Here is a 6,413-nt window from a genome sequence, read left to right on the forward strand (position 1 = left end):
ACACACACACACACACAGTAAGACTCCATCTCTCTCTCACACACACACATACACACAAACACACACACACACACACACATATACACACGCACACTAAGACTCCATCTCACACACACATGCTCTAGGCGGAGCATTTGTTCCTACCACCCTTCATCCAACCTTACCCGTATGATAAACAATCACCTTAATTTACTTGTATAACATGGACAAATTCCACTTTACTTTAGTAGTTAGCAAACTTATCATATGTACCCTTATAAAAAACCAAGTTGGCGATGATGGTGTGCCTGCCATCTTGTAATATAGACCGTCTGATCTATATCTGACGGATAGAAAGCAAACTATGATAATTTTACAAAAGATACCCACACCTCTCTCCACATCCTTATCTCCCACAACCTCATTGCTGAGCAATTAAAAAAGGAAGTCTCTGGAACAATCTAGCATGGTGGCCGTTGCCGCCTGCCGGGACCATCCATCCCCATGCCTCCGCCCATTCCGACCACCAGTCACCACCATGCTCCACTCCTCCTCACCTTATCTCTCATCTTTCATTTTTTCGATGACATTCTCGAGATACCAGTTTTCCGATAAAATTATCGAGATATCATTAGTTTTTACACATGGGATTACTCCTGCATGGGTCAATCACAACAGGTGTTTTATAAAAAAAATGCATATTGCTGTTTCGTGCAATGCACGAGCATCTTGCTTGTAATTATATAACGCAAATCACGAGCAAGAAGTGACATTTTTTTACACAACCATGTTAACATGGCCATGTAAATCACTAGCTAAAGTAAATACCATTATACTTATATCCCAATGCAAAAGGTTGAATACATGTCCGAAGAGTAGAGTCGCACACACGCTATATGGAGATGCACACACGCTATACATGTCCGAAGAGTAGAGTCGCACACAGGCTATACATGTCCAAAAAGGGAGAAGATAGTTTCACATCAACTAGGCGTATTAACGGGCTATATGGAGATGCCCATTAATAGATATCAATGTGAGTGAGTAGGGATTGCCATGCAACAGATGCACTAGAGCTATAAATATATGAAAGCTCAATAAAATAAACTAAGTGGATGTGCATACAACTTGCTTGCTCACGAACACCTAGGGCATTTTGAGGAAGCCCATCATTGGAATATACAAGCCAAGTTCTATAATGAAAAATTCCCACTAGTATATGAAAGTGACAACATAGGAGACTCTCTATCATGAAGATCATGGTGCTACTCTGAAGCACAAGTGTGGAAAAGAGATAATAGGATTATCCCTTCTCTCTTTTCTCTCATTTTTTTTGTTTGGCCTTTCTCTTTTTTTATTTGGCCTTTCTTTTTCTTCTTTTTTGGTGGGCTCTTTGGCCTCTCTTTTTTGTAAAGTCCAAAGCCTCATCCCGACTTGTGGGGGAATAATAGTCTTCATCATACTTTCCTCACTTGGGACGATGCTCTAATAATGAAGATCATCACACTTTTATTAATTTACAACTCAAGATTACAACTCAATACTTAAAACAAGATATGACTCTATATGAATGCCTCCGGCGGTGTACCGGGATATGCAATGAATCAAGAGTGACATGTATGAAAAATTATGAAGGTGGCCTTGCCACAAATATAGTGTCAACTACATGATCATGCAAAGAGCAATATGACAATGATGGAATGTGTCATAATAAACAGAAAGGTGGAAAGTTGCATGGCAATATATCTCGGAATGGCTATGGAAATGCCATAATAGGTAGGTATGGTGGCTGTTTTAGGAAGGTAAATAATGGGTGCATAATACCGGCGAAAGTTGCACGGCATAATAGAGGCTAGCAAAGTGGAAGGGTGAGTGTGCGTATATCCATGAACTCACATTAGTCATAAAGAACTTATATACTTATTGCAAAAGTCTACTTGCCCTCGAAGCAAAGTACTACTACGCATGCTCCTAGGGGAAGGGTTGGTAGGAGTTAACCATCGCGCGATCCCGACCTCCACTCATAAGGAAGATAATTAAAAGAGCACCCCATGCAACAAATTTGTCACACAACTTTTACCATACATGCATGCTACGGGACTTGCCAACTTCAACACAAGTATTTCTCAATTTCATAATTACCCAACTAGAATGACTCTAACATTACCACCTTTATATCTCAAAAGAATTATCAAGCATCAAATTGATCATAGTGTTTAATGCACTTCCTATGATAGTTTTTATTATACCCAACTTGGATGCTCATTATTCTAGGACCAAATTTATAACCATCGCAAATACCATGATGTTCTAAAAGACTCTCAAAATAATATAAGTGAAGCATGAGAGATCAAAAATTTCTTCAAAATTAAGCCACCGCCGTGCTCTAAAAATATAAGTGAAGCACATAGAGCAAAACTATCTAGCTCAAAAGATATAAGTGAAGCACATAAAGTGTTCTAATAAATTCTAATCAAGTGGGATTCTCCCAAAAGGTGTGTACAGCAAGGATGATTGTGGAAATATAAAAAGCAAAGACTCATATCATACATGACGCTCCAAGCAAAACACATATCATGTGGCGAATAAAAATATAGCTCCAAGTAAAGTTACACATAGACGAAGACGAAAGAGGGGATGCCTTCCGGGGTATCCCCAAGCTTAGGATTTTGGTAATCCTTGAATATCTTGGGGTGCCATGGTAATCCCCAAGCTTACGCTCTTTCCACTCCTTATTCCATAATCCATCAAATCTTTTCCCAAAACTTGAAAACATCACAACACAAAACTCAACAGGAAATCTCATAAACTCCGTTAGTGCAAGAAAGAAAAACCATCACATAAGGTACTTTAATGAACTCATTCTTCATTTATATTGTTGTTAAACCTACTGTATTCCAACTTCTCTATGGTTCATACCCTACATACTAGCCATAGACGCATCAAAATAAGCAAACAACACACGAAAAACAGAATCTGTCAAAAACAGAACAGTCTGTAGTAATCTGTCACTCTCAAATACTTATGGAACTTTAAAAATCCTACCAAAATAGGAAGTCCTGGGAAATTTGTCTATTAATCAACAGAAAAAAGAACCAACACAAAAGCACGTTTCTGTGAATAACTAAAATTATTTTCGTGCGCACAAAGTTTCTGTTTTTCAGCAGAATCAAATTAACTATCACCATAGGTTATCCTATAGGTTCTACTTGGCACAAACACTAATTAAAACATAAAAACACATCTAAACAGAAGGTAGATGAAAAACTTATTACTAAACAGAAGCAAAAAACGAAAACAAATTGGGTTGCCTCCCAACTAGCGCTATCGTTTAACGCCCCTAGCTAGGCATAAAAACGATGATAGATCTAAGTAGTGCCATAATAATAAGATAGATCACAAAAAATCATCTCATATTCTCTACGTTCAGCAGCAAGTTTTCTTTGAGGCAAGCAAAAATAATCAAAAGGGCTAAATTTAATGGGACAAAAGTCCCCAAGATCAATCTGAGTAGGTATGGGTTCCTCCCTTAGCCCTTCATAATGCACAACCAATTCATCATTATAAATATTCTTTTGACAGAACCTCTTGAGTCTACACTCAAGAGAGTATCCTAGCTCATTATTTCGAATAGCAAAATCGTTATTGAGTTCAGAAATTTTATCAATTAGAACAGTGGTAGGAACCTTTTTCCTAAGGTTCTCATTAAAAGCAATATAGTCCAAAGATTGGAAACGCATAATCTCCTCTTGGTCAAAGAGAATCGCCTCTATGGGAGGATGACCGGAGTCCACCCTATAGTGCGCAAAAATTTCTTTGGATTCTTTTATGATAAATCTAAACTCATGTGCCAAAAAGATAGTAGCTGCGTGCTTAACAAAAGAATGCTCAATATTAGAAAATTCTAGGAAAATTCTTTGTATGCAAGGATGCATGTGCATAAACTGTCTTTCAAGTTCAACTATAAGCATGGCGATGGCATCCGCAAGACTACTAGTTCTATGCAAGATAGAACTACCCATAGAAGGTAAAGCACCGGCACAAGTAAAGAAATCTTGAATAACCCATTTTCCAATAATATTACCACTACCGATTAAAAACTTTTTAGTATGTAAGATAGGGGGTTCTTCAGCAGGAACATCAGGATTTTCCATGTTATCATTATTGTCCATATCGACGATAATCTCCCCAATTTTAGACATGACGGTGAGCAAATAAAAGACAAGCGAACGAGAGAGGAGATTGGGAAAGAGAGGGCGAATAAAACGGCAAGGGTGAAGTGGGGGAGAGGAAAACGAGAGGCAAATGGCAAATAATGTAAGTGTGAGGGAGATGAGTTTGTGATGGGTACTTGGTATGTCTTGACTTGAGCGAAGACCTCCCCGGCAACAGCGCCAGAAATCCTTCTTGCTATGTCTTGAGCTTGCATTGGTTTTCCTTGAAGAGGAAAGGGTGATTCAACAATAGTAGCGTAAGTATTTCCCTTAGTTTTTGAGAATCAAGGTATCAATCCAGTAGGAGGCTCCTTAGAAGTCCCACGCACCTACACAAACAAACAAGAACTCGCAACCAACGCAATAGATGGGTTGTCAATCCCTTCAAGGCCACTTGCAAAAGTGAGATCTGATAGAGATAATATGATAAGATAAATATATTTTTGGTATTTTATGATATAGATTGGAAAAGTAAAGATGCAAACAAAAGTAGATTGAAAGCTTTATATGATAAAAGATAGACCCGAGGGGCATAGGTTTCACTACTGGCTTCTCTCAAGATAGCATAAGTATTACAGTGGGTGAACAAATTATTGTCGAGCAATTGATAGAAAAGTGAATAATTATGATATTATCTAGGCATGATCATGTATATAGGCATCACGTCCGTGACAAGTAGACCGACTCCTACCTGCATCTACTACTATTACTCCACATATCGATCGCTATCCAGCATGCATCTAGAGTATTAAGTTCACAAAGAACAGAGTAACACATTAAGAAAGATGATGTAGAGGGATAAACTCATGCAATATGATATAAACCCCATCTTTTTATCCTCGATGGAAAAAATACAATACGTGCCTTGCTGCCCCTGCTGTCACTGGGAAAGGACACCGCAAGATTGAACCAAAAGCTAAGCAGTTCTCCCATTGCAAGAAAGATCAATCTAGTAGGCCAAACCAAACTGATAATTCGAAGAGACATGGAAAGATAACTTAATCACACATCAAAGAATTCAGAGGAGATTCAAATATTTCTCATACATAAACTTGATCATAAACCCACAATTCATCAGATCTCGACAAACACACCGCAAAAAGACTTACATCGAATAGATCTCCAAGAAGATCGAGGAGAACTTTGTATTGAGATTCAAAGAGAGAGAAGAAGCCATCTAGCTAATAACTATGGACCCGAAGGTTTGTGGTAAACTACTCACAACTCATCGGAAGGGCCTTGGAGATGATGTAGAGGCCCTCTGTGGTCGATTCCCCCTCCGGTGGAGCGCCGACGAAGGCTCCAAGATGGGATCTCGCGGATACAGAAGGTTACAGCGGTGGAAATAGTTTTCATGGTTGCTTCTGATGTTTTCAGGGTACATGGGTATATATAGGAGGAAGAAGTAGGTCGGTGGACGCTCGAGGGGCCCACAAGGGGTGGGGCACGTCGGGCACCCTCGTGGCCGCCTCGCTTGTTTCTTGACTTCCACTCCAAGTCATCTGGATCACGTTTGTTCCAAAAAGATCGCTCCCGAAAGTTTCATTCTGTTTGGACTCCGTTTGATATCTCTTTTCTTCGAAACACTAAAATAGGCAAAAAACAGCAATTCGGGTTGGGCCTCCGGTTAGTAGGTTAGTCCCAAAAATGATATAAAAGTGTAAAGTAAAGCCCATAAACACCCAAAACGGGTAATATAATAGCATGGAACAATAAAAAAATTATAGATACATTGGAGACGTATCACCAAGTTTCTCAAACCTCTCTCGGCACGAGGCCACTATTTGAGGATATACCTACAAGCAAAGTTCAGATTGCCTGTGCTGCCTCTTATGTACTCAAAAATTTACTCGTACAAGCATTAATTTTAGCAAGAAGTACGTCCGACTGAACACCATTTACCAGTCTGTACCCTAGGTAATTAAAGTTCGTTCATGGATCATATTGGCTGTGATCTCAATCATTTGGATGCATAAACATACTAAACATGTGCATATCTGAATCTTCTTGTGAATTATCTATGAATATTGTCGTGTGATCTATCAATCATTTGGATGCATAGACATGCTGAACTTGTGTATATATGAATCTTTTGAGTTGTTGATAGTGAATGTTGGCTATGAATATGAACATGTCCTATGAACCTGAGTTTGATACGAATGTTTACCTTTTCTGTTGTACTTGTGTGTGAACTTGTTAGTATGCCTACTATGGGGTATG

Source organism: Triticum dicoccoides, chromosome 1B (genome assembly GCF_002162155.2).
Source record: "Triticum dicoccoides isolate Atlit2015 ecotype Zavitan chromosome 1B, WEW_v2.0, whole genome shotgun sequence".
Lineage (NCBI taxonomy): Eukaryota > Viridiplantae > Streptophyta > Magnoliopsida > Poales > Poaceae > Triticum > Triticum dicoccoides.